Below are 15,751 nucleotides of genomic sequence, written 5' to 3' on the forward strand. Positions count from 1 at the left end.
TTGTAATCTCTATGTTGACAATCATATTGCCAAAGTAGTTAGGAAAGCCTTCTATGTGGCCCATCTAATTACTAAAGGGTTCGCATCTAGAAATAAAGAGGTTATAGTGCACCTCTACTCGTCACTCATTAGACCCATCATAGAGTACAATGCCCCATTTGGGATGTACCTCACAAGACACTTCTAACAGCTGGAAAGACCACAAAAGTACCTCACCAAGAGGATTACTGGTCTCAAACATATGTCCTATGCAGCCCGACTGAAAAAACTCTGACTGTACTCAGTGGCATATCGCTTACTCAGAGGTGATCTCTGCCTGACTTACAAAGCCATGTCCAACTCAGAATTGATGGACATGCTCCACCTAAAGAAATCCAAGTCACTGCGAGCCACGCTCTCTAGTGAGCTAATCCTCGCCACAACAATAAGTAGAACATGCTGGAGGGATAGATTCCTGTCACAGAGACTCCCCATGCTTTGGAACAAAATTCCAAATTACATCTGGCAGAGCCCCTCACTAACACTCTTCAAGAGAAACCTTGACGAGTGGATGGGCAACAGAAAATACACACCTGGGATCACTTCATTGGCTCTGCTTGACAGAGGATCAGTTAATTAATCAATGGGGTGGCGAAAGCTGACACACTCTGGCTAGGCTTTTAAATGCCCTTGGGCAGATAGCCTAGTACCTACCTATGAACCTATATGTGCATTATATCAACAAACACAGAAGAATGAGGAAACAACATGCAGGAACACTACAGCTCTGTTATACAAAGACATTATTTAAGAAAACTAAGCAATTTCTTTTTAAATAATGTTATTGTATGGAAGCTAGGAGAGAAAAAACTGATAAAGATCTGAAAGGTTTTGTTTAACAGTATTTTAAGAGGAGAATGAGTACCAACATCCTGGAATAAAGCAGTGGTAGTTCTAATACCTAAAGGGGGTAAAGATCCATCAGATCCAGCTTCATACAGGCTCTTTTCAGTACTAAACCATAATTATAAAGTGTTTGTCTATAATGGCTGAAAGAATGGCAAAAGTAATGCCATGATTGATAGATATGGATTAGTCTGGTTTTGTGGAAGGGAGGCAAACACTTGACAACATTAGCAGAACATTGATGATCCAGAGGGAAGCAGAGTGTAAGAAAATACCATTGTTGCTGGTGAGTTTTGATGCAGGGAAAGCATTTGGCATGGTAAGCTGGGATTTAATGAGCAGGGCAATGGAAGCATTTGCATTTCCTGAAAAAAATATAAGATTGGTTAGGAGGATATATGAGGGTCAGATGTGAAAATTAAAGTGAGTGGTGTCCTCTCTGGTAATTTCTGCTTGAGCAGGGGAACCAGGCAGGGGTGTCCTCTTTCCCATTTGTTGTTTGTGTTATATTTAGAACCACTGGCAAAGAAAATAAGGGACTCAAAAGCTCAAGGATATAATTGGCATGGTAGTCAAGAAAAGCTGGCTCTATTTCCAGATGATATTTTATACCTGACAAAACCAGAAAGAGACATTGCAGTGTTGTAGAACATTTTGAGACAGTTTCAAATCTTTTTGGGGTACAAAATTAATGAAGCTAAAACAAAGGCAATAGCAGTAAGTTATGTACCCACATATGAATTGGTTCAGAGGTGGGAGGTTGGCATAATGATTAAGGTATTAAAACAAAAACAACTGGCAACTTCACTGAAGACTAAATCCACAAAGTTTAATGAAGTGTTTTTCATCCAAACACTTTGAACTTCATCAAATACTAACATTTACAAAAATCAAGTTTAAATAGTCATGTTTAACCATGATTAAAATCAGCTGTCTCTCCATCTTAAAATTTAAAGGAACAGTAGTTAAAATAGCATTGTGAACATAATATGCATTTTCCTGTTATTTAAAACTGCCTTATTTAACAAGCAAGTGAATACATTTATTGCAGCAGCAATATGATGAAAATCATATACAAAAAATATGTAAAAATGTAAAGAGCCTCCTGATTTATCTAACCTTACATTATAAACATTTTCAAGTGAAAAATTAATAAGTAAAACATAATTTCTATAATGTAGTTACAACAGTATTTCATCTCATTAAACTTTTCAGTTTTAAACAACATGTGATAGAACACGTCGTTCAATTCTGGAAAGTTATAAGCACTGAGACAAATTTGCCAGAGCAATTCCAACTTTTCTAATAATAAGGTGAATGAACCCCCCTCTTGGATTACTGTCCTCTTGCTCAAGTATCCAGAATTTAAATGCATGTTCTGGATATTGTTCTCTATGCTTTGCTAAAGCATTGTCCAGTTTGTGTTTATTAATACAATATATATGTTCGTATATGCGATCTCTCATTCTCTGTTCGGTTTTATCTACGTAGAATGAATCACAGTTTTGACATTTAGCCACATATACGTTCATTTTGGAGTTGCAATTGACTTTTCTTCTGTTACTCAAATGTGTGTTGTTTATGTGCAGTGATGCACCTGCATGAATGTATTTGCAATAGGGGCAACTACCACATTGTTTCATCCCTATTGCATATGATTGGATCCTGCACTCACCTTCAAATATATTCTTGAGTGTTCTACCCTTCCTAGTAATGAATCTTGGTTCTGTACCCAATTTGTCCACAGTTACTTTGTCCTCTAACAGAATATTCCAGTTTTTTTATCAGTATGTTTTTATGTGATGATAATCAAGGTTAAAAGTTGTAATATAGCTCATTATGAAATCAGTTTGGTTCGTACCTGTCCCAATGATTGTGTCCTGGACCTGATTTTTCATATCAACCTGACTATCATTCATAGAATAGTCATTCAACCCAGTAGGGTGTTGTATACTCAGAATGGGTATGTGCACACCATTAATTATTTTCTCCATAATTTCTTCTATTTGAACGAAAAGCGCTTCATTAAACTTTGTGGATTCAGTCTACAGTGAAGTTGCTAGTTGTTTTTGTTTTAATTTCTTAGTTTTTTGTATCTTGGATTTTGGAGTTTATAATGATTAAGGTATTTCCCTTACAGATGCAGGGTGCAGGGTTTGATTTTCATATGGGGTTATTGGCTAGGCGGAACATTTTGAGACCGCTTCAAATCTTTTTGGGATACAAAATTAATGAAGCTAAAACAAAGGCAATAGCAGTAAGTTATGTACCCACATATGAAATGGTTCAGGAGGTGGAGATTGGCGTAATGATTAAGGTATTTCCCTTACAGATGCAAGGTGCAGGGTTTGATTCTCATATGGGGTTATTGGCTAGGCTTAAAATGGCCCACAAGAGCAGTTAGCCTAGTACTAACCTATGCACCAATATAAACAGTATCCATATTTATGGGGATATGGTAAAATGAAGTATTTAGGAGTATGGATTAAAAATGATTCTAGTGGAGCAACTAAGGATATGTGGAAAGAGACCAAAAAAGATGATACAAAAAAATGAGAAAATAGAAACTTTGTTATATGGATATGGATTGTAAGATACAATGTTTTTATCCCCATTAATCTTGGGTCAGGCATATTTTTATCAACCAGAGGAGAAGTTGTAGATAGCAATTAGTAAAGAGCTGAAGGACTTTATCTGGGAGGAGAAGACAGCAAGAGTCAAGTGGGATAAGCTGATTCTCCCAGTAGAACAGGGTGGGTTGGTATTACCCGATTTGAAGGGGTATTTCAGAGCTACACAGTTAAGGCTCCTGTACACAGCACAAGTTGAAAACTATAATTCAAAGTGGAAAGAGATGATGATGAAGCGGAGGGAAGCTGAAGAAACAAAGGGAGACTGGAATTTTGGATGCAGGGCATTAAGGAGAATGACAGTTGTTATACAGAATGTTATATCTGTGAAGTAGCAGAAAAGTATCCTAAGAACTAAGCCAACACGGGAATGGAGAAAAGAGATTCTGCCAATAGGCATGACTGCAATTAGGGATATAGACAAAAGGCAAGAGGGGGCTGGAATTTGTTGGAGAAAACTGGCAAAGGAACTAAGGTATTGGGAGCAGATAACTAGAGAGGGAAAGATGATAGAATGGGAAGACTCCAAAAATGTATTTGGACTGCAGGTTAGAGATTGCGTTCTTATCAAGAATTGATATCAGAGTATAGGCAAAGAGAATGAAATAGAGGAGTCCTAAATGAAAGACTAGTGCTGGTAGACTTTTTAGTAGACTCTAGAACAGAAACTGCCATTAAAAAAGGAATAATTAGTAGAGCATATAAAATATTGCCCGATAACTATAAGAATCAATCATAGTAGGTTAGAAAGGATTGGGAAGAGATAGTGGATAAGCAATTCACAAAGAAGCAATGGGAGGATATATGTATGTCTCCCAGATATGCAACAAATTCTAGAAGATTTAGGATTTTTGCTTGGAAATATTTACATAAATATTTTTATACCCCAGTCAGACTCCAGAGAATTTTTCCTCGGGTAGACAGCAAATGCTGGAGGTGTGACGGGGAAGAAAGAGGTACTTGGGAACATATTTTCTGGGATTGTTGTGGGCTGGTGGACTAAGGATTCCCTCATGCACTGTGGGAGATTCTGGGTGGGCAGATTGGTGTGACTAGGGAAATTATTTTTCTGAGCTATGATGCAGAATCAGAATTGCCTAGACATGGTAAGGCCTTGCTGTGTGGCTGCCCTGCCAACAAAACAATTACTAGAAAATAGAAATCAAAATGTAAACCAACTATATTAGAAGTAGTGAATATAGTAACAGAGGTAAAACAACTGAAATTGAGATCTTTAGAAAAGGGTAGGAGCACACTACATAGGAAAAAAATGGGGAATGTGGGAACAATATATACAGGGGAAGAATGATCTTTAAAAGAAGGCAGGACTTAAATGAGCTATGTGATATTTGACCGAAAATGATTGGGTAGATTGTAAGGGATGTATAATGTTTGCAACTGGGAGTGTGTCAGTATGGTTTATGATGTAAAATGCTTGCTACTAGGATTGTGTTGGTGTGGTTTATATTCATTTATATAAATGTATGATTGCTTATGCCGTAAGTGATTTTTTAATAAAAATGTTTCTTGTTTAAAAAAGTGGGGGGCAGGAATTGAATAATTCATGTAATGTTGCTTAGGTTATATGATATATAGCAATATATGCAAAGTATAATGTTTGTTAATACAGTTTGATTATTTTTGTATAAATATAACTTTTCCTATGTCACAAGTGATAATTCACTAAAGGTACTTAAAAAGAAAAAAGAATGGATTTAGTTGATCTGTTTCTGTTCGGTAATTACCTGTCTCTGATAACAGAAGACGTCTCTCCTTCAGCTGGCATTAACACCTGCTTTTCCCACCTCTGCTCCACCACACTGTTCTCATTCTCCTCCAGTTTTCAAAGTAGCTCTCCCTTTTCTTCACTTTTTCTTTTCAGTGTTGATCTTCTGGATGTCACAGACATTTTAGCAACCAAATTCTGTTAACATTTGCAGTACTTTGCAGGCCTTTTCATGTTTATCCTGCTCGATGCCCAGATATCTATTTTTGGTTGCTTATACTACTAACATCATCTTGGAACATGAGGTAAATGTTTTTGCCTCAACAACTGAGCCAATAGAGCAATCATTTGCTTAAAGTTGTTGAGATATTTTGTCAAGCATTGAAATCTTGGAAATTTACTCATAAATTCAGGACTCTTGATCAAAATGTCCAGATATCTGATCAATGGGTGAAGTTCTGTAGAGAAGAAAAAAACAAAATCCAGATACTCTGAACATACTAAATATTGTCTGAATTCAAGGATAACTATTATTTATTTTATCTTAGTTGTAGCTCCATTCTATAGCATTGATATGTTTATCCTTAATACGTTCATCTGCATCTGCAGGGTTTATTGGAGTTGAATTTTTGAAGTACTGCCTCTTATATAGTCAGTGTAAGAACTTGGAGCTTTATCAGTGTGAATATCATTTTTTTATGTTGGCTCTGTGAATGTTAGAAACTTATTGTCTGTTGTATTGAAAGATGTTGCAATAAAAAATGCTTACTTAAAAACAAAACTTTTTTAAAGCCATTAATAAATGTTGCTGGAGGAGGAAGAACATTTAAAAATAATGAAAATGTTGTAAAGTCATTAATAAATGCCGTGGGAGGTGGAAGAACATTTTAAAGCCTACAGTCAAGCTCAGTGTGTGTTATATATAATATGTTTATATATATGGTACACACATACACATAGTGACATTGATGCAGTACTGAGTTCATAAAAAGTGATAAAGTGTATGGAGTGTGCTAAATGCTGTATATATGGAAATAATTGCAAATTATGGTAACATCGGATTCACTGAAGGATGTTACAGGGTATCAGAGCTTTGGCCTTTAAGAAGGGCAAGATCTGTCTGCAGTACTTTTCTTTGAATATTTTACAAATGACTGATATACTGAGCTGTAAGAGGCAGCTGAAGAAAGCCTAAAACAGAGCAAGCATTTACCCATGTAAAGGATGACCAACGAACCAGAGCAGTGGCTCTGATGGAGGAGGGCTCTGTGTAAAGGAAGGAAATCAGAAAATACAGGATGGAATTATATCTACTGAAAACTCCAGGAGAGAATGTGTTACCAGGGACTGTTTTCCTAGCAAATGCTGGACTGTGTTAAATACTGCATTCCTTTGAAAGATCACAAGATTTATGTCATGCGGAACCTGCATTTTATTTAGTTCTGTTACATGGAAAAAAAACTTTTATTTTACAAAGGTTGATGTCTCAGCTGCCTTCCCTTTTGAATGCACAGCCACAAATTTGTGCATCTCTTTCTCTAAACATATTTAGTTAAATCACATCACATCTAAAACTTGATATATAGCAAGTATTTCTCCATTTTTTTTATTTTTTGCAGGGGTGCAAGACCCCTTGCACCCCTTAATTAAATATACTAAAGCCATAGTTGCACAACCGCAGAAAAAAAGAGAAAACATCCCACAAAGTGAATCACTGCTAATGCACAAACTTGTGAATGGGCATTAGGCATTGTCAAGGCACAAATGATGCACTAGACTAATTTACCTTGTAATTCCTGCCACCCTAACCCACTAAACCACATCAGCATTAATTCTCAATAGGATACTTTACTTTTCTGTCAAATGTAATTAGACCATATGTGTTTTAGATCACATTTTAAATATTTTCAATTTGGACCAAATGAGTCTTAGATGAATTGTTACAAAAACATAGGTATGCGTATTTAAATTCATATGTATGTGTATCAAATATGTGTAACTGGCTCAAACAATGAGGCATACTCATTTGTTAACAAGGTTGTGTAAAATGTGTTCAGAATGCATAAAAAGCATCTAAACAACACGATCACAAACTAGAAAAATAGTTTTTGTTAAGTGCATTATCACATGCTGTATTGTGTGCTGAACCAATATTTGTACACACCCAAAGTAGTGCATAACATCCCTGCATGTGTAACTATTTACATATGCATAGATTGACAGATAGGTTGAGTGATAGATTGATTCAAATACAGGTTTGTATGTAACTGCAAATTATATATATTTAAGTAGAAATAACATGGAGGTGGGGAAGAGCTGCGTTGAACAGGTGCATGTCACTTCACTGAATGGGAAGGGTCCCCAAAATACTGTTGTAAAAAACAGTGCCACCTGGGGGATATTTTGCAGAGCCATAACAAATGAAGTTGCCTCCAGAAAGATTAAGTAGTTTTGAGTAAAATAGTGCTGCCTTGTCTCTGTTTGTTGTCATTAATTCTGAAATATAACTTATGTTATAGTTATTATGTGCACATTGTTTGAGAATGTCTATTTGGCACCCAGCTTAAATTTAGCCATTTTTTTTGTTTTCTTTAGAAAGTAAATTTGCTTCACTATGGTGCTTTGCTCATTAGTTTATGGCTTCATTATGAATATGCAGAAGTATACTGCAGAAAATAAATGTTAATCAGTGACTCTGTAGATCATATTAAGTATTTGTGGAGTAAACCCAAGGCCATTACATCTTGGTTCACCATGTCTGAAATCCGTAACACCTTGATTCATCCCATCTGAAACCCATGGCACCTTGAATTTTCCCATCTGAAACTTGTGGCACATTTAGTCACTAGCAAGTGTGTGACTAAGTTTGGGTACCTTCCCTTATGAGGCTATAGCCGTAGGAGTTTTAGATGTGCAGTTGTACACAATAAATATGTTACACTGACATTGTCCCTGTTTTTTCCATAGACCTGAGGTCTTTTTAGTGTAAAATTTGGTCTGATGATGTTAATCTTCATTCATTCTTGACTGTTTGGTCTCAGTTCTGTCTTCGGAACCGACTCGGCTATTGTAACAAGCTTGCACCAGCCAGAAACTCTCGAGCTAAGGCTACCCATAGTGCCTGTCTTCCCTTCTCCTCAGATCTCGTTTGCTGTGTAGAATTTCAGGATGCGTCAGGCCGTGCTCTCAAGCTTAGTGCTTTATTTTTGTTAGTATATTTCTTCTACCTTTAATATTTCTTGGTCGTTTCATATTCTATTCCCTAATTAGTGACTATCAGTGTGTGTGAGTGCTGTTTTTACCAGTTTATACCTTTTGGTATTTCGGTTCCTTATTGGTTCCTTCCTACTTGGCAGTAAAAGCCTGAATAACTGACTTTCTATGACAGGACTTGGGCTTCCCCTGATGGGAGGGGCTTGGATAATCCGCTATCACAGAGAGTCCAGAGAAGGGGATTCTGAGGTATGGAGAGCTGCTAGCATCTCTCAACTGTCTCTGATTTTCAAGGACACCCCTGATTTTGACTTAAATTTTAGCTGTGTCCTTAATCCCTCATAAAACTGGTGACTTTTGGGAAAAGAAGGTGAATCATACTTAATAAATAATGACAAGTCCTACCTGTGGTCACGTGGGTTTCCTCTAGGTGCTTCGGTTTCCTCCTACATCCCAAAGACATGCTGTAGGTGGATTGGACACTCTAAACTGGCCCTACGCATGAGTGCGTGCATGTGTGTGCCTTCTGTGGAAGGTTGGGCGCCGGGCTGGCAACTCGGCACCGGAAAACTCCACTGCCGATCCTGAGTAGACAGGTGATCCACTGTGGCGACCCCTAACTGGGAAAAGCCAAAAGAAGAAGTTATTTCGTAATTACCATAGTTGGTATAGGCCCCTCCCTTCCTTCATACTTCTGGTAATTCTCAAGTACCATTGTTAGCATTTCCTTCCTCTTTTTCTTTCTTTCTTCTTACCCCTTCTGGGTAGTTCTCTTATTACTATTGCTGGTACACCAAAAAAAAAAATGTTTTTCCTTATCTTGTCTTGTTTTCACTGTTTTGTGTGTGTGTGTGTGTCTGTCTGTCTGTGTGTCCTGATTCGCATGAACGGCAGTTTATTTTGTAGTCTTTACAATGGATGAGAAACCAAAAGGTACAACTGGTTTCAAGCAGTGTGACAAATGTGGCAGGAAGATGCCCAAGTCTGATGGGTATCTTTCCTGTGTTTATTGTTTGGGGGTGCCACGCCAAGAAATCCAGCCTTTGTACGAGCTCTGTAAGGGTTTAGTGCCCAGACCCTTGCAGAGCGTTGCAACAAATTGATCCTAAAAGGTTTTTAAAAAAAAACATTTTCAGAAGCTTTGTGTGAGGCAGAGGCATCAAAACCACATAAGAAAGAACCGAAAAAGAGGAGCCATTCAGTCCCAATGTCTCCTCAGTCTCAGGAACCAGAATCATCTAAGGGCCATGTTTCTTCGGAACCAAAGTCTAAAGAATCTACACTGGCACCGATCATGGTCTCGGCAACAGAGTCGATGCTCCCTCCCACAGTGCCAGCTATTCTTTTAGAACTGACGAAAGTTACCACGGTACCAACCCCTTCAATGATACCTAAGACCCTCTCGGCACCAACAATAGCTTCTTCTGTAAAACTGGTCACACCCCCCCCCCCCCAGACAAGCTTTTAGTGAGGACTCGATATTCCCCTTCCATCGACCCCTTTGTTGGTCAGCAACTCAGTCCCTTTCTTGAATGCCTGTAATTTCCCTCGGGAATGTGTGTTCGTTCCACCAGGAGCCTTTCAGAGCTTGATGTAGTTAGACTGGTGGATCAGTTCTTGGCAGCCAGAGGTATTCCAATCCCTTCTAGGACCTCCCTCCCACCCAGAGCCGAGGCTTTTTCAGCAGCTCAGTCCCTTTCTTGAATGCCTGGAATTTCCCTTGGGAATGTGTGTTCGTTCCACCAGGAGCCTTTCAGAGCTTGATGTAGTTAGACTGGTGGATCAGTTCTTGGCGGCCAGAGGTATTCCAATCCTGTCTAGGACCTCCCTCCCACCCAGAGCCGAGGCTTTTTCTCCCAGAATTCCAACTTATCTTCCTCCTTCAACCTACCCACAGGATTTGAAGCCCTCAGCACCAGTGCCTCTCTCAGTGCCAGCTTCTTTGATACTGATGGTGGATCTCACCTCAGGACCTTGGCTCAGTCAGAGCCGACCCACCCACGGGACCGCAACTTGGCTGCCGGCTCTGGAATCCCTAGTATGGCACCAATTTTTTCCATGATGTCATCTACTGTTCCAGTTGCTATGACAGCTCCGAGTCCTCTTGGGGCTCCTTCTCTGAAGGCGGGCTCATTGGAGTGGGGTGTGACCCCAGTTCCGAGGTTGTCTTTCTTGGTTCCAGGCTCCCACTCCTCTTCAGGTGGGCCTGCCTTCAAGATTATGGAGAGAGCACTTGCCTCAACAGGTTCACAGTTGGCACCCACTCCATCTGAATGTCATATCTTGTATCCTCTGGCTCGCAGCTGTCACAGTCTACTACATTTGGATAGTGGGCACAGGAGCAGCAAGACACCCTACCGCAGGGTACCCTGTCTTCAGAATCCTCCTCACACATTCCCCCTGAGGAGTCACCCCGTAAGAGGTCATGTAAGAGGAAGCACTTAGATTCTCCCGAAGAATCTTTCACCAAGGATACAGATTATGATGAAGGGGAAGGGTCCCCATGGTCACTCCCCTGAAGATGTCTCCTTTGGTGACATCCTGGAAATCTTAAAACAGAGGGGTGATTGGAAGTCCACCAACCCTTCCTCTGAAGAATCTGTTTTCTTGCAGGCGTTTTGTGCCCGACCTTCTACTTCCTGGGTGACCCCACCTGCCGAAGATTTGGTCAAGCTCATTGTGCAGCGTGCTTGAAAGGCCCCTGACACTATAGAGCCAATCCCTCGGAGACTGGGCAAAATTATTACTCCACCAGAGGACCAGCCCCACTGGTCTAAAGGCTTAGCAGTAGATGCTATGGTGGTGCCAGCAGCCGCAAAGAAGGAACTCGCAGAGGAGAGTCCAACTGTTCATCCTCCAAACAGGGAGTCTTGGATGATGGACAGATTTGGGAAGTGGGTCTATGCTTCAGCGACCCTTGCCATATGGCCATTAAACTTTTTGGCACATTTTACCCATCATCAGAGGGACCTAATCACTGAGCTGTCAGGCATCCTGGCAGGAACAGTGTCTGACGAGGTACGCAATAACATTGCCTCCCAGCTTCCAACCCTAGAACTGATATCCAACGTGTCCATGTAACTTATTGCTCACACAGCCAAAGGGACTTCAGGGCAGCGGCTACAGGCGTTGCCATTAGATGTCACGCCTGGATGTGCTTGTGTGATGTTGTGGACACCTTTAAGTCTTCCTTTGTCAATGCTCCTGTTGATGCTACCTCGTTGTTTGGCCCCAAAGTCAGAGACATGTTAGTTAGGTGTGAGAAGGATGGAAAGACCCTTTCTGCTGTGGGCATATGTTTTTCAACTCCTCAACAACCTTACTCTAGGAATCAAAGGAGTGGAAAGATGTGGTTCAGGAAGTCCCAAGGGCCTTTTCGAGACACACGTGGTGAGTCCCCCCCCCCAGGGTAGAGGGGGGACTCATCTAGAAGATGCCCCTCCCATGGCAGAGGGAACCCGCATAACCAGGGTTCCAGGTGTTCCCTCTCTGGACAACCTTACCAGCGCTTCTGAGCAGCAGCCCGATTGCCTACCTTTGGAGGCAGTCTGGGGAAGATTGCACCACATCAGAAGGACATGGCAGCACAAGAAATTCAAAAGCTGCTTCAAAAGAGAGTCATCCAAACAGTCCCAGCAGACCAGACAGGATCCAGATTTTACTTAAGATTCTTTGTAGTGCCAAAAAAGACAGGGGACTCGAGGCCAGTTCTAGAACACAGTGTCTTGGACAGGTTTGTTCGACAGACAAAATTCTGGATGGTCACAGTACAGTCTTTCCTTCTGTTTCTGGAGAAAGATGATTGGATGTGCTGTATAGAACTTCAGCATGCGTTTTACCAAATAAAGATGAACAGACACACTCAAAGATACCTCCGCTTCTGGCTGGGAGCCAGTCACTACCAATTTTGCTCATTGCCCTTTGGTCTCACCACAGTGCCCCAGGGTGTTCACCAAATGCGTGGCAGTGGTTGTAGCTCATCTAAGGTTACAAGGATTCTGTGTGTTTCCCTATCTAGACGACTGGCTCCTCACTGCCACCACCAGACATCGATGCTTCATGCCTTGGACTCTGTCCTAGACCTTGCAGATTTTTAGTATACTGGGAAAAGTCAAAGCTGTCACCCACACAAGAAATAGAATTCATCGGAGCAAGATTCAACACCAAGTCCTGTATGGCTGCTCTACCCCTTCACAGGTTACAAAGGTTAAGGTCACAGCTTCAAGTGATACTCTCTCATAACAAATTCCCAGCTCGGTTAGTCTTACAACTTCTAGGGCCAATGTCTGCAACAATCACTCTAACTGCATTGGCAAGGTACCACATGAGGTTGCTTCAGTAGCTCCTGACATCACAGTGGTCTCTTTTAACACACTCAGTGTATTACCTAATCCGCATAACCAACTGATGCAAGCAGGATCTAATGTGGTGGATGAACTCAGAACAGGAACTATGGAGTTGCCCTTTCACCCCTGTCAGCCCAAGGCCATAGTGACCACAGATGCATCTCTGATTGGGGGGGGGGGGGGGGGGGGCATTTTCAAGGAAAGACAGTCCAAGGCAGTTGGTCCCCTTTACAGGCCAAATTGCATATCAATGTCCTAGAATTGAGGGCCGTGCTTGTAGCATTGCAAGCATTTCAATTGACACTTCCTTTGGGGACAATTGTTATCCAATCAGACAACATGGCAGTGGTCTGGTACATCAAAAAACAGGGAGGAATCAGATCTTGCCCCATTATGTCAGGAAGCCCTAAGAGTGTGGCAATGGGTGATAACATCCAACCGCTTTCTGATAGCAACACATATTCCCGGGAATTCTATTGTGATTGCGGACAAACTGAGCAGATGCATTCTCCTGCCTCATGAGTTGTCTCTCAATCCCAATGTAGTGATGAACATTTTTCTTCGCTGGGGTCAGCCTTGCTGTGACCTATTTGCATCTCCCATAAACCAGAAATGCAGTAGCTACTTTGCCCTGGCCCCCCCCTCAGTGGGAGTCCCCGAGAGATACTGTTCTACGTGAGTGGGCCCCAAGACTGCTTTCCGCCCCTCCCTCTGCTTCCCCAGTTCTTGAAGAAGGTCCAGTGGTTGAGAAACAGAGTAATCCTCATTGCATCTTATTGGCCCCAACAAGTCTGGTTTCCCTTTCTCTGGTCTCACCTGGTTCACCGTCCGTGGACTCTTGACCCAACCCCAGACCTGCTGTCCCACCCGCAGGGGAAGGTCCATCCAAACCTATAAAGTCTCAAGCTGACGGCTTGGTATCTCCACTTCCAGTAATTGCCAGGCAGAAAAATCTCTCTTCCCCAGTTCAGAAGATTCTTCTGCCTTCCCATAAACTTCCCATAAACCATCAACCAGAAAACTTTATCTAAGTAAATGGAACAGATTCGTGCTGTGGTCTCTTGCAGAGAAAATTGACCCTTTTTCAGCCTCACTTGATAAGATTTTAGCAGGGCCAGTTTTAGCAATTTGGGGGCTCCCAGCAAATCTCAAGTTGGGGGCCCTCCTCGTCAATTCCAGTCTAAATATCATCTGTCATTGCCACCCCTCTTAAGCAACCTCAAAGTTTTAGGAAGAGTAAGGACGCAATGAGCTGTAGCTGCAATGTTCTTACATTCTGATAGGCCTGTGTACCACACTGTGTTGGCCCATCTTACAAAAGGACATTTACAGTTACTGACATTTAGTTGCAACTATGACACATTACAACTCCAAAAGACAGTCGCTTCCTGTGCATCCATCTGGTTCAAATGGCCAAAGTTATGTATTTTAAGTGACTGGTCTCATACATGTACATAGCTTACCTCCTCACTTGTCATCCCAGCCACCCAAAGACAGCCATCTGTAAACATGCCTGATGTGTGATTGTGAGGAAAGTCAGGAGCTTTCTTCATTTTGATTTCAGACACTTGAAACTGTAAACCTGGCCCACTGTTTTCTCTCTCTCAATTTTTAGCTTCTTCTGCTTTCCCCCATTTGCTGCCATTACAACGGTCTTGTCTGTACTCATCTGCATTCTGTGTGCATTCCATTTTGCATTCCATTCCCCTATACTTTGCTGAAGCTTTTGTTCAGAGTCTGCCTGTTATTCCACATAATCTGCATACAACAGCTTTGTGAATCTGAGCTCTATTCCATGTTTGCTCATGTAATTTATCACCAGTAAGAACAGCGAGGGGCTCAGAGCTGATCCATGTTGCAAATCCATTCTCCTGGGAATCCCTCTGTGAGCCCAAACACTTTTTGTACTTGTGTCATGGGGTCCTTGAACTTAACTTACATTAATTCTACTAATGTTTCTGGGGTTTTGAACAATCACAAAACTGATCAAGTCAGCTTTCTTGGCACCTTGTCATATACTTTCTGCATGTTTAGAAATGCCCAGTTGGACTCTTCCGTCATCTCTAGCTTCTCAACCACGTGTCTCACTGCAAGCATCGAGTTGGTTGTGCAGCATCCTAATATGAACTTGAACTGGTCATCTCCTGTCTGTGTATTCATTTATCGAAAACACTCACTAAATCTTTCCAGTAGTGTGATAGGAGTTTAATATCACTATACTGCCCACAGTTGAAAATATCCCCTTTGTAAACTGGCACTAGAATGCTTATTCTCCAGTCATCTGGCATACGGCTTTCTCTCCATACTGCATTGGGAACTGTTAGGACCACTTCTCCCCTCACTCATCCAACATCTTGATCACATATGACATGACATCATCTCAGCATGCTGCTTTCCCAGACGTAAATGTGGGCACCTCTCCTCTTCCATCACAGGCTGTGTTTGGAGCAGTACAATTTCTGTGGGGTTTTCTTCATTCAAAAACTGCTGTAAGTACTCCTTCCTTCTACCTTTGATGCCCTCTGAACTGGTGAGCAGGTATTTGTTTGTATTCCTTATGAAGGGTGACTACCTTGTTTGTCTTTCAGTCATTGCCTTGCAATCTGATAGAGTTTTTGTCTGTCTGTCGACTTGTTCTTTGCTATTACAACAACTGTCTTAGCCTTTTTGTTAGCGTACCAGTATGCTTTCTTAGTCTGGTCTATCGTTTCTGTCTCCCAATTTTTCCTGTACTCCTTTCTTTTGATAACTTCCTGAACTTCTGACTTCCCCAACCAGCTTTCCATATGTACCTTATTTCCATACCTGGCTTGGCCTCATTATCTATTCTGTGGTCCTCGCACATGTTCTGTGAAGAGCTGCCATTCTACAACCCCTCTTATTTCCTCTCCTTCCCAAGTTGCTAGAGGTGAGCGATTCCATGAACTCATTAACTTCCAACTTCAAAGACA

The 15,751-nt window shown here is 41.2% G+C and overlaps 1 protein-coding gene across 2 annotated transcripts in view; it reads left to right on the forward strand.

The window, feature by feature from the left end:
- Nucleotides 1–15,751, forward strand: part of PGS1 (phosphatidylglycerophosphate synthase 1) — a 2,908,952-nt gene that overhangs the window by 2,575,847 nt on the left and 317,354 nt on the right. The gene's annotated exons all lie outside the window — the stretch shown is intronic.

Source organism: Protopterus annectens, chromosome 4.part0 (genome assembly GCF_019279795.1).
Source record: "Protopterus annectens isolate FY-2018-M chromosome 4.part0, PAN1.0, whole genome shotgun sequence".
Taxonomy (NCBI): Eukaryota; Metazoa; Chordata; order Ceratodontiformes; family Protopteridae; genus Protopterus; species Protopterus annectens.